At 42.1% G+C, this 14,080-nt stretch overlaps 1 non-coding gene across 1 annotated transcript; it reads right to left on the bottom strand.

The window, feature by feature from the left end:
* TRNAC-GCA lies at nt 8,711–8,781 on the bottom strand. Its single transcript has one exon. It is a non-coding gene; the product is annotated as a tRNA-Cys (tRNA).

Genomic DNA, 14,080 nt, shown 5'->3' with positions numbered 1-14,080 from the left:
CTCCTGTTTTATGTTTTGGATTTTGGGCCCCAAGCACGTAGGATCTTAGCTCCCTGACCAACACCCCCTGTATTGAAAGGCCAAGTCTTAATCACTGGGTCACCAGGCAAGTCTCCAAACTCCTATTCCTATTATCGATTGTTGATTGACTAGTTTCACGGACAGTATCAATCCACCAGTACAGGCTAACCCACTTGAGGAGAGAAGACACAGTATTTGTCTGAATGTTACAGCTCAGCAGCATTTCTGAAGATTCTCAGGAGAGGTGGCACTCGAATGGGACCTCCAAGGAGGTGAAACCTGAGTAGCTGGAAAGGGGAGAAGAAGATGTCAGAGGCTACGAAAATGGTTGATATTAAGGTGGAGAGTCAAGTGTGTATGAGGAGTTATGGTAAAATGTTGAAGAGGGTCAGCCTTATTGGAGAGCATGTTTTCTGGGGAAGCAATGCCAGGTAAGACTGAAAATCCGAATGGCCCACGGCGGGCACTTGGCAGGAGGAGGGAAGCAGGATGTAGGAGCAAGGGGGAGATGCACCATCCCCTCACAGTCCCTCTGCTTACACCTTCGGCTTTTTGTCTAGAATCTTTCCTTAAAAACTTCCACTACTGAGCACCAAAGCTAAATGAATACTGAAATAATTATCTGAAAAAACAGGGGATAAAGATTGGGGAATTATTTCCATAAACAGCAGGGTACTTCCTGAAGCCAAAAAATGTGAGTTATTTCCTGTATTATTTTTAATGCCCTACTAAATGCCCGCTAGTCCTTGGAGGGTCAAAAATAAACTCTTATCTTCAGTTGCTCTTCTTATCTTTGAAACTTATCCGATAAGAACATTTTCAACTTTTGAGCTGCAGGAACAAGCATCCTTAATAAAATTATATAGTACTTTCTTTGATATCTGATTTCTGTCTCTATTTATCCTCTGTCTTTTGACGTTACTATTACTGGACACTTTGAAAAAACAGGTTGTACAGTTTGTTATTCTTAAGTACATAGAGAACCATTAAATTAAGTAATTTTTTTCTAGATAGTTTTTATACAACAGGAATAAGTTTATGTATATGTGTGTGTATATATATATTCTCATTTCAACCAACTGATAATAAGCAGTAAGTTAGTTTTGGCATTTCAGAAAGCAATAATGAAAACAATAAAATATTCTGCTTTGAATTCTGATCATTTACTTTTTTTCAATTTTGTGACTATAAATGTAAACATTTAGCAATTTCTACTTATACAGGTTCTCTGGAGTTATACGCTTCATGTTAATTAATTGGTGTAGAACGTGTCATTTCTTGTCCTTCCAGGAATCTGTTAAGCGTACAGTTTTTTTTCTTTGCTTTAAAGTTTGTTTTCTTCTTGTTCTTTGTGGGATGTATGCATTGGCAAAATGAAGTAGATCAAGAGTTAGAGAGATACATAGGCCTTTAAATCACTGTAGCCAGTTGAGCAAGGACCTTAAAATATACTGCCCATTTCCCAGTATTATGTAAATCTAGCTGAGAGAAGAAGATATATGGGCAAGAAACAATGAAGTGATGTTGCAGATAGAATGCCAAAATTTATCACTACTGTTTAGGGGATGTTATAGGAATTAAGAGATGATGGATGGCTAGGGAGGGCACAAGTCATTCTAGACATGCATTCATGGAGGTAGCGGGGTGAAGTTTGCATATGTCAAAGCTTGGGTGATTTCCCGAGCCAGAGAAACTTGATTCTGGCCTGCTTAGGGCAAGCTACCTGGGCTGGTAGGGTAGTCTGAAAATAGTAGACAGAAGCTGGCATCAGATTGTAGACAGATTCAGAGTCTGAGCTGAGACATATTGGGATGGAGTGACTACTGTGAAATACATAAGGCACTTTATGCAATAGAGCGTTTATTCACGAATCCATTCTTCCATTCATTCACTGAACAAACAGGAGTCAACTCCTAACATTGGTTGGGCGTGCTTTCAAGGGCTGGGTGGACAGGATTTTAGAGGGAAGAGAAACTGGAGGAAGGGAACCCAAGAGGCTAATGAAGGTGCTCAGATAAGAGAAAATGAGGGCCAGTGTGGGGAATGGTGATGGAAGTGAGGGAGAGGGGCTGGACTTAGAGGGTTTTTCTAAAATTTTACTGGAGGATAATTGCTTTACAGGCTGTGTTAGTTTCAGCTGTATGACAAACAGCATGGATTAGCCCTGTGTATTCATGTGTCCCCTCCCTCTTGAGCCTTTCCCCCCTGCATCCCATCCCTCTAGGTCATCACAGAGCCCTGAGCTAAGCTCCCTGCGTCACACAGCAGGTTCCCACTGGCTGGCTGTCTTACGCATGGTAGTGTATCTACTGCAGTCCTAATCTCCCAATTCATCCCCCTCTTTCCTTCCTCCCACTGTGTCCACATGTCCAATCTCTTCATCTGTGTCTCTATTTCTGCCCTGCAAATAGGCTTACCAGTATCATTTTTCTAGACTCCCTATATACGCATTAATATGTGATATGTGTTTGTTTTCCTCTGACTTACTTCCTCTGTGTACAGACTCTAGGTCCATTCACAGCACTACCAATGACCCTGTTTTTTTCTAGGAGGCCTTTTGAATTCCTACTGCAGTCGTCATTTAACTCATTGGCTAAAGGAGATGAAGGAAAGGGGAAGGGGAGAAGGTGGCTTCAGAGCCTTAAGCTGGGCTGACTTGGCAAATGCTGTTGATAGAAGGAATGAAATTAGTGAGTGGATGCAAGGCTGGAGTAAAGAGGACAGATTTACTTTCAAGGAGCAGTACCCTACATGCAATTAGCTCCAGGACTAGAGTTGAAATGAGAGATCAGGGTTGCGTATACATCATCAACAGTGTAAAGAAAGCCACTAAGTCTATTTTAATAAGACATGTTACAGTCAGCCCTCCATATCCGCAGGTTCCACATCCAAGGACTCAACTAACCTCAGATCAAAAATATTTGGAAGAGAAAATTCCAGAAAGTTCTAAAAAACAGAGCTTGTCACCATTTACATAGCATTTGCATTGCATTTACAACGATTAGCATAGCATTTCCGCCTCATTAGATATTCTGTGTGTATGTGTGTGTGCGCTCAGTCACTCCGTTGTGTCTGACCCCATGGACTGTAGCCCGCCAGGCTCCTCTGTCCATGGGATTTTCCAGGCAAGTATACTGGAGTGGGTTGCTGGTTCGTCCTCCAGGGCATCTTCCTGACTGGGGGATCGAACCCTCACCTCTTGGTGTCTCTTGCACTGGCAGGCGGATTCTTTACCGCTGAGCAATCAGAGACGTGTAGGTGGGGCTGTGCATAGATTATATGCAGATAAAACCACATTTTATATGAGACATGAGCATCCTGAGCTTAATATCCATGGCAGTTCTAGAACCAATCCGCCGTAGAAACCAAGGCATGACTGTACTTATACTGTAGTTGACGATCATGGAGCCAAGAAAGGAATAGTGGAGAGGATCACAGATTGTATAAGCGTTTATGGAAAGAATGAGGAGACAATTCATAAGGAGCAGGGTAACTGGAAGAAAATGGGAGCAGAAAAATGTTTCCCGTGTTAATATTTTCAATAATAGATTTTCGTACTCTTTGTTAACAAGTGTTGCTGTCTAGTTACTCAGTCATGTCCAACTCTTTTGTGACCCCATGGACTGTAGCCCACCAGGCTCCTCTGTCCATGGCATTTCCCAGGCAACAATACTGGAGTGGGTTGCTGTTTCCTTCCCCAGGGGATTTTCCCAAGCCAGGAATGGAAACCACATCTCCTGCATTGGCAGGTGGATTCTTTACCACTGAGACACCCAGGAAGCCTTAACAAGTATCCTTGAGCCCCTATTATGAGCCAGGCACTATTTTAGGTCTAAGGTTATATGAGACTGTGTATAAATGTCCTTGACCTCATGGAGATTATATATTGGTGGGGTAAAGGCAAGACAAGGCGATGGCACCCCACTCCAGTACTCTCGCTTGGAAAATCCCATGGATGGAGGAGCCTGGTGGGCTGCAGTCCGTGGGGTCGCTAAGAGTCGGACACGACTGAGCGTCTTCATTTTCACTTTTCCCTTTCATGCATTGGAGAAGGAAGTGGCAACCCACTCCAGCGTTCTTGCCTGGAGAATCCCAGGGACGGGGGAGCCTGGTGGGCTGCCGTCTATGGGGTCGCACAGAGCCCGACACGACTGAAGCGACTTAGCAGCAGCAGCAGCAGCAAAGGCAAGACAGCTTGAAAGACTCTCGTGTGATGTGGTACAACCCGCAGAGATTTTAAAGAACTGCTGTGCAGTATGTTCATGCTCAGTCGCTCAGTCAGGTCCGACTCTTTGCCACCCCGTGAACTGTAGCCCGCCAGACTCCTGTCCATGAATTTTTCCAGGCACGAATAATGGAGTGGGTTGCCATTCCCTACTCCAATATGTGATGAAGATTCAAAGTATGGGTGTAACCCCCAAATAGTATAGAAGATACTTTAAAATGAAACATTTTTTTCTTCTTAGGTTTATGATTCAGTAATGCCAATAACAATAAACTAGAGTTATAAAAGAAGAGATAAGTAGAGTGTGGAAGGGACAGAACTTTAGGTAAACGACTGATGTACACTGTCATCATCAGATATAACACAGCTTTTTTACAAGTCTATAAAATGCTCAAGTCCTTGAAGAAGGGAGTTGCAGAAGAGGTGGGGCAGGGTCCTTGAGGCACGTTTCTTTGGGAAATGAAGCTGCTGAGTAGATGTTAACTGCGAGACAGTCTTTTCTGAATTGTCAGAAATGAGTGTAATAAACAAAGGCAAGCAAGGTTCAGAAGGCAGCCAGCCTGCTAATGTTATAATCAAAGGTCGCCTCTCTGCAAAGATGCATCTTGCCTTTGCAAGGATAGTGCTGTTTCTTGCGGAAATCATCTTCCCTGTAAATATCAGGATCCTGTGTGTACTAATTAGATACACGAAATGTGTGTGTGCGTGCACGAAGCCACACACACACAGGCATAATCGCAGTGTGCCCTTTAGTAATTCCTCTCATCATTGCAGTTCTTTCCAAGGGTATTGAAATTCAGTGAGGCATGAGCCCTCAATAAATGCTTGCTTGTTTAGCCGGAAAACATTGGGTATGAGCCAATGTATTTTTGTGAGTTATGAAACAATATGTTGTAGGATTAATGAATTTTTGAAACATAAGGTTAAGAAACCTTTTGTCCAGGTGGCGTGATAAAGGAATAAAGACACTCTGAGTGTTTTAAAGATCTATAGTACATTAAAATAGTCATTATACAATTAATCTTCATCAAAGTCTACCTATGTGTGAGTGTTCAGTCACTCAGTCATGTCCGACTCTTTGCGACCCCATGGTCTGTAGCCTGCCAGGCTCCTCTGTCCATGGGATTCTCCAGGCAAAAATACTGGAATGGGTTGCCATTTCCTTCTCCAGGGGATCTTCCTGACCCAGGGATCAAACCCAGGTTTCCTGCACTGCAGGCGGATTCTTTACTGTCTGAGTCACCAGGGAAGCCCTATCTCTATATGTATATGTTTAGCTAATTCCCTTTGCTGTACAGCAGTAACTAACACAACACTGTAAATCAATTATACTCCAATGAAAATTTTTTAAAAAGAAAAAATTATGGGTAGAGAATAATAATAAGATCACTAAATCTGAAAATTAAATCATTTCAGCATTTTGGTTGATGTGGTATGTGTTACATAAGATAAAATTTCTTAAAAGATACCAATTCATGCTGGACAAGTGATTTTATTCTCACCTCTGGAGGCACTAAATTGATAGAATCTGGATTTAGGAGCATTCCCAAGCAGTGGACCCTGTCCAGTGGTATGGAGGAAGTATCAACTTTGAGGAAATTTCTCAGGTTCAGCAGCAGAATCTCCAGGTATAGAAAAAAAGATCACAATTTCAAATGTGAATGGAAAGTAGGGGTTGGAAGTTTGGGAAGACATCAGTATGGAGAGCTTAGAGACCAAAGGTAACACAATTCTTTATAATGTTGGTGATTCATTCATGGCCCTTTGTATCATGAGAATTAACACCTGGGTTATAAAGTTAATTGTATTATATCACTTCAGCATTTTGGAGAACATCATTTGACACAGTCCATTAAAAATCCCTAGCATAATGAATATATTACTTTGGGATTCCAGTGAAGTCTAATGAATAAATATAACATTTAAGCACATTCCTAAGAACCTAGTCTAGATTCACTTGATAAACTAGATAAGCTCACTGTTAATGGATTTGTTCTGGTTGGCTGAGTTAATAATGAGTGCTTAAAATTGCACCTAATGCATATTTACTCAATAAAAGAACCATCTGAGTGATGCGTCTATGTGCAATTGGAAGCCCAATGTAATAAGCATGCATTTGAAAGCTTTAAAAACTATTACTACACATTAGGATTGTATAATTTGAATTTTTTTGAATTTTTTTGTCTTTCCAATCTCATTCAATCACTGTCAGGCAGGACATTTGTTTACATTAGTGCAAATAAATAGTGTAAATATACTTTAAAGAAATTTGCATGGTCTGGGAAGACTAATAAAAATTATAATCATGCTATGTACAAAGTAAAATATTCCAACATGTAGCTTGGCAATAGATACTTGGAAATAATCCAGAAAACTCCTAGTCCTTATATCTGCAACTTCTGTGTTTATTATTTTTCATTTAATTTTTAGTCTATGGGAAGATTTTTTGGGCTTGAAAATGGGCAACGTTTTTTGTAATTTGACTCAGGATCAGTGTATTCACTTTCACAAATATGTACTGATTTTTTGTGATAAGAGGTAGACAAATTAGATGTTATTTAGTTATGTCGTTGCTTTTACTGGGAATTCCCTGGTGGGCCAGTGGTTAGGACTCAGCGTTTTTGTTACCAGGGACTCAGGTTTGATCCCTGGTAAGGGAACTAAGATCTTGCAAACTGTGTGGCATTTCCTCCCTGCTGCAAATCACTGCTTTTACAGAACCTCCCACTTGTGCCCTGAGCAAAGCTGTCTGTGGAGAAGATTTGTCTTGACTGTTCCCTACACCTTTCAGCTTCTTCTTGTCCACCATGGCTGTGTCCTCAGATGTTTGTGTGGGAGTCTTATACCCGAGGCAGCTCCAGTGATAGTAATGACTAGGTCTATGAATTAAGAATGCTTCTAGCTGCAAATAACAACACACCCGGGCAACAGCCGCATCCATAAGTAGTGTTTGTTCTTCTCAGGTATCAGTAAGCTCGGAGGCAGGATGCTGGTGGCATTGGCTCAGTGGTTAGAGGTCCTAGGGCTGGTGTCTGTTTGAATTTCTGTTCCCTCCTAGCCGCTAGACTGGCACCAGGCACTCTGTCTTGAAGGCAGAAGGACGTGGGGGAAGAAGCAATGCCAGGCACATCTGTTAACCTTACAGCAACATCGAACAAAAATTACCAAAGGTTTTACTGTTATTCAATCTCCCTGGACATTTCTGCCTCCATGCAATTGTCTAGAACTGTGGGATATGGGCACCCAGCTGCAAAGAAAAGTGGGCACATGAGGTTTTAGTTGAGGGGGAAATGGGAGAAGGGAATCAGAACTGAGTGTTGGGTTAGAACACAGAGTGGGGTTAACCAGGCCATCGTGCCGGCCACACCTGGAGAGCCGGGCTCTAGCGATTAGGAGCAGAGACTCACGGGGACCAGCTGGACGAGGAGACAGGTGACAGAGGCTGCTTGCATCACCACTGGCATCCCCCTCCAGCCACACTCACCCCGATCTGCATATTGACATGTGGGGAACTACTGTACCCCTGGAGGTGATTCTTAATGTTTCTTTCTTTCCTTCTAGATTTTATTTGATTCTCACATATTATATAATAATACAGAAATAGGTTGCAAAACCATCTCTCATCACCATTTCCTTAACTGGTTTTCATGCTTCCGTTTTCCTTTTGATCCATATCATTTGCATGCGTTTCAGTGGAAAGATAATTAAACACTAAGTTATTTTTTCACTTCACATTATTTCATAACCGTGTCCCTCTGGCTGCTTTCTTCTGTCCTTAATGAATGTCTGTATCATCTACACTGATTCCTTTAAAGGATAGACATTATTGGCAATCCCAGCTTAGTAGCCATTATAATGCTCCTTAGCCCCAAGAGATTACTTGCAAAAGAGTCATTACATCCACAGTAGCAGAAGGATCCAATCATATTTGTTATTTTGGAAAAGCTATTTTTTAGAAAATTCTTCTGGTTTGAGACTGATGTAACCATGGTGACTTAACAACTTTCGTAGTGTATGGATCAGTCAGTCAACTGAGAACTCTGCTAGTTCAACGTGCAAGTAATCTTTGTGTTTAAACATCCCAAACCACTATTTTAACTTTGAATAGTGATCAAAATTATCACTAGATAGGTCAAAAGAACCATCTTTCTTATTACTTTTGACCCTATACATGTGTGTTTGTGTCACTATGTATTTTATCTGCAGAAAAAGTTATATTTCTTGAACTTCCCCTACCATCTTTATAAAATTGACCAGGCTTTAAAATGCAGTACTTAGCAAGTTACCAGAGGGCCAGGACACTGGAATTGAAAAAAAAAAAAATCCATTAGATATCAAGCTGCTCGCTCAGTCGTGTCCGACTCTTTACGACCCCGTGCACTGTAGCCCACCAGGCTCCTCCGTCCATGGGATTCTCCAGGCAAGAGTACTGGAGTGGGTTGCCGTTTCCTTTTCCAGGGCATCTTCCCTACCCAGGAATCGAACCTGGTCTTCTGCATTGCAGGCAGATGCTTTAACCTCTGAGCCACCAGGGAAGACCATATAATCCCAAATAACTTTTAAAAGCTGTGACTATCTTTAAACATAATTAGATGATTTTGCCATTGTCATCAGAAGATTTAATAATTACAGATTCCATTTCTAACTACAGTTGCAAATACAAGTTTGTAAATACACTGTGGTGTTGTTAGTCGCTCAGTCATATCTGATGCTTTGTGACCCCATGGATTATAGCCCACCAGACTCTTCCTCTGTCCACAGGATTTTCCAGGCAAGAATACTGGAGTGGGTTGCCATTTTCTTCTCCAGGGGATCTTCCCCACCCAGGGATTGAACCTGGGTCTCCTGCATTGCAGGCAGACTCTTTACCATATGAGCCACCAGGGAGACCCAATTGTTACATCACTTTTAGATGTATCCATTGAAATCTGCATACATCCTAGGCATGATAACCATTGTTAATAAAAAAGAATTGATGTATAATTAATTGATTAAGTTCTGCCTTCAACCAATGACTGGAGAAATAAGTAAAGATCTTGACTGCAATGCAGAAGACACAAGGGACTCAGGTTCAATTCCTGGGTCAGGAAGATCCCCTGGAGGAGGGCATGTCAACCCGCTCCAGTATTCTTGCCTGGAGAATCCCATGGACAGAGAGCCTTGTGGGGCTACAGTCCATGGGGTTGCAAAGAGCTGGACATGATGGAGGACACCTGAGTGGATTCAAGTGATAGAATATTATCTGGGCTTTACAAAGAAGCAATGTACTGGTAATGTGGCAGGTTGGATAAACCTTGAAAACATGCTGAGTGAAAGTAAACCATCACAAAAAATCTAAATATTACCTGACTTAATTCATATGAAAATCTAGAATAGGGAAACCTATGAAGACAAAAAGCAGATCAGTATTTGTTTATGGCTGGGAGGTATGAATCACTATGAACAAGGCTAGTGGAGGTGATGGAATTCCAGTTTAGCTATTTTAAATCCTGAAAAATGATGCTGTGAAAGTGCTGCACTCAATATGCCAGCACATTTGGAAAACTCAGCAGTGGCCACAGGACTGGAAAAGGGCAGTTTTCATTCCAATCCCAAAGAAAGGCAATGCCAAAGAATGCCCAAACTACCGCACAATTACACTCATCTCACACGCTAGTAAAGTAATGCTCAAAATTCTCCAAGCCAGGCTTCAGCGATACATGAACAGTGAACTTCCAGATGTTCAGGCTGGCTTTAGAAAAGGCAGAGGAACCAGAGATCAAATTGCCAACATCCACTGGATCATGGAAAAAGCAAGAGAGTTCCAGAAAAACATCTATTTCTGCTTTATTGACTATGCCAAAGCCTTTGGCTGTGTGGATCACAATAAACTGTGGAAAATTCTGAAAGAGATGGGAATACCAGACCACCTGACCTGCCTCTTGAGAAACCTATATGCAGATCAGGAGTTAGAACTGGACATGGAACAACAGACTGGTTTCAAATAGCAAAAGGAGTACGTCAAGGCTCTATATTGTCACTCTGCTTATTTAACTTCTATGCAGAGTATATCATGAGAAATGCTGGGCTGGAAGAAGCCCAGCCTGGAATCAAGATTTCTGGGAGAAATATCAATAACCTCAGATATGCAGATGACACCACCCTTATGGCAGAAAGTGAAGAAGAACTAAGGAGCCTCTTGATGAAAGTAAAAGAGGAGAGTGACAAAGTTGGCTTAAAGCTCAACATTCAGAAAACTAAGATCATGGCATCCAGTTCCATCACTTCATGACAAATAGATGGGGAAACAGTGGAAACAGTATCAGACTTTATTTTGGGGGGCTCCAAAATCACTGCAGATGGTGACTGCAGCCATGAAATTAAAAGACGCTTACTACTTGGAAGGAAAGTTATGACCAACCTAGATGGCAATGGCAACCCACTCCAGTACTCTTGCCTGGAAAATCCCATGGGCAGAGGAACCTGGTAGGCTGCAGTCCATGGGGTTGCTAAGAGTCAGACATGACTGAGCGACTTGACTTTCACTTTTCACCTTCCTGCATTGGAGAAGGCAATGGTAACCCACTCCAGTGTTCTTGCCTGGAGAGTCCCAGGGATGGGGGAGCCTGGTGGGCTGCTGTCTATGGGGTCGCACAGAGTCAGACACGACTGAAGTGACTTAGCAGCAGCAGATGGCGTATTAAAAATCAGAGACGTTAGTTTGCCAACAAAGGTCTGTCTAGTCAAGGCTATGGTTTTTCCAGTGGTCATGTATGGATCTGAGAGTTGGACTGTAAAGAAAGCTGAGTGTCAAAGAATTGATGCTTTTGAACTGTGGTGTTGGAGAAGACTCTTGAGAGTCCCTTGGGCTGCAAGGAGATCCAACCAGTCCGTTCTGAAGGAGATCAGTCCTGGGTGTTCATTGGAAGGACTGATGCTAAAGCTGAAACTCAAATACTTTGGCCACCTCATGCGAAGAGTTGACTCGTTGGAAAAGCCTCTGATGCTGGGAGGGATTGGGGGTAGGAGCAGAAGGGGACGACAGAGGATGAGATGGCTGGATGGCATCACCAACTCAATGGACGTGAGTTTGAGTGAACTCCGGGAGTTGGTGATGGACAGGGAGGCCTGGCGTGCTGCGATTCATGGGGTCGCAAAGAGTCGGACACAACTGAGCGACTGAACTGAACCAAACTGAACTGGGAAGTATGATGGAGAAGGAAATGACAACCCACTCCAGTATTCTTGTCTCGAGAATCCCATGGACAGAGGAGCTTGGTGGGCTGCCGTCTATGAAATCACACAGAGTCGGACACGACTGAAGCGACTTAGCAGCAGCAGCAGCAGGGAGGTATGAAGGAATAGGCGGGCTACAGATGAAATGCATAATGTCTATTTTTGAAGTGGTGAAAGTATTTCAAAATTGACTGTGGAGATAATTGCACTTATATGTAAATATACTAAAAATCATAAAACAATACTATAAATGGATAAATTGCATGGTAAATAACTATCTCAATAAAGCTGTTTAAAAAGGAAATAAAAAACTATGGACAAGTTCTGCCTTCATATTTGGGGATTTCACATCGTCTTTCTACTTGGATTTATATTTTAATTTCATTTCCACTGAGGAGTCTTATTTTAATGTAACACATTCGTGAGCGATGTGAAATCCCGTGTGTCTGTGGACGAGTATGATATAGTTAACACTGCGGTCAGCAGTGCAGAATGTGGAGCCGGGTTTCTTGAGCTCCAATCAAGTTTTGCTACCTGCTGGCTATGTGATATTGAGAAAGTTACTGTGCTCTCTGTGTCTAAATGTCCTCATCCGTAAAAGGAAGAAAATATTACTTATGCCATAGAATTGTTGTGAGACTGGAAACAGTTCACACAGGACTGAAGTTAAAGAAAGCCTGGAATACAGAGGCACCCGGTAAACTTTAGCTGTTGTTGTTAGACGGAGATTGTTGCTGTTCAGTCACTAAACTGTGTCCCATTCTTTGCGACCCCATGGACCACAGTGCACCAGGCTTCCCTGTCCTTCACCAACTCGTGGAGTTTGCTCAAACTCATGACTGAGTCGACGATGCCATCCAACCATCTCATCCTCTGTCATCTCCTTCACCTCCTCCCCTCAATCTTTCCCAGCATCAGGGTCTTTTCTAATGAGTCAGTTCTTCCCATCACGTGGCCCAAGTATTGGAGCTTCGGCTTCAGCATCAGTCCTTCCAATGAATATTCAGGACTGATTTCCTTTAGGATGGGCTGGTTTGATCTCCTTACAGTCCAAGGGACTCTCAGGAGTCTTCTTCAGTTGAGATAGGGCTCAGCATCTGCTCCTCTTGTTAATTTTTATAGATTGAAGTGCTGATCAACCTTGTCTCACATAAAGAGACTTGACAATGAAAGGACTTTGGTATCTATTACTGTCCTTCAAGTCTGAACTTCTTCCAAGTTACATGCCAAAGAAACCACAGCTGTTGATAAAGGAAACTAATGAAAGGTTGACAACCTGACTAGAATCTCTCAGTTTTGTGGAAAGCAAAGAAGCAGCCTAGATGTCCATCAGCAGACGAATGGATAAGAAAGCTGTGGTACATATACACTATGGAGTATTACTCAGCCATTAAAAAGAATACGTTTGAATCAGTTCTAATGAGGTGGATGAAACTGGAGCCGATTATACAGAGTGAAGTAGGCCAGAAAGAAAAACACCAATACAGTATACTAACACATATATATGGAATTTAGAAAGATGGTAATGATAACCCTATATGCGAGACAGCAAAAGAGACACAGATGTAAAGAACAGACTTTTGGACTCTGTGGGAGAGGGAGAGGGTGGGATGATTTGGGAGAATGGTATTGAAACATGTATACTATCATGTAAGAAACGAATCGCTAGTCTAGATTCGATACAGGATACAGGATGCTTGGGGCTGGTGCACTGGGATGACCCAGAGAGATGATATGGGGAGGATGGTGGGAGGGGGGTTCAGGGTTGGGAACTCATGTACACTTGTGGTGGATTCATGTCAATGTATGGCAAAACCAATACAGTATTGTAAAGTAAAAAAAAAAAAAAGAATTGGAGATACATGGTTTTCAAAAGATTTCTAGAACTTGCACTGTTCACTGTTTCAATGTCTATGTAATAGACTGAGAAAGCTTGATAAGGCTAAGCCTTATCAAATAGCTCTTAAGAGTCTGTTAGTCTTTGACTTAGAGGCTCCAAATTTATCTCTATATTTTCAGAGATGATTGCGAATGGAATAAATTTGCTGTTGTTCTGTTGATAAGTCATGTCCAACTATTTGCGACCCCTTGGACTGCAGCTTGCTAGGCTCCCCTGTCCTTCACTATCTCCTGGAATTTGCTCAGGTTCATGTTCATTGAGTCATCTGCCTCCCTCTTCTCTTTTTGCCTTCAATCTTTCCCAGCATCAGGATCTTTCCCAGTGAGTCGACTCTTTGCATCAATTCTTAATCAGTTTTATACATGGTGTAATTTACACAGAGTAAAACTCACCAGTTTTACATGTACAGTTCTGTACATTTTGACAAATGTTTAAGATTTTGTAACCCCTACCACCATCGTGGTAAGGAACATTTCCGTCACCCCACAATGGTACCTCAGCCTGCTGCAATCCACACCTCCTGCAGGTGTCTGGCCCTGATCTTTCTGTTACTATGTTTTACTTCTAGAATCTGAGTCAACACCTAGGAGTGAGATTGCAGGTTATACAATTAGTGTGTGTTTAACGTTATTAGAAACTGCAGACTGGTTTTGAAGTGACTCTACTGCAAGCAGTCTCTGAGAGTTGCTGTTCATATCCCCATCAATACTCGCTGTCAT

Source organism: Capra hircus, chromosome 12 (genome assembly GCF_001704415.2).
Source record: "Capra hircus breed San Clemente chromosome 12, ASM170441v1, whole genome shotgun sequence".
In the NCBI taxonomy this organism is placed as follows: Eukaryota; Metazoa; Chordata; class Mammalia; order Artiodactyla; family Bovidae; genus Capra; species Capra hircus.
This window is presented reverse-complemented; position numbering and strand designations above follow the sequence as displayed.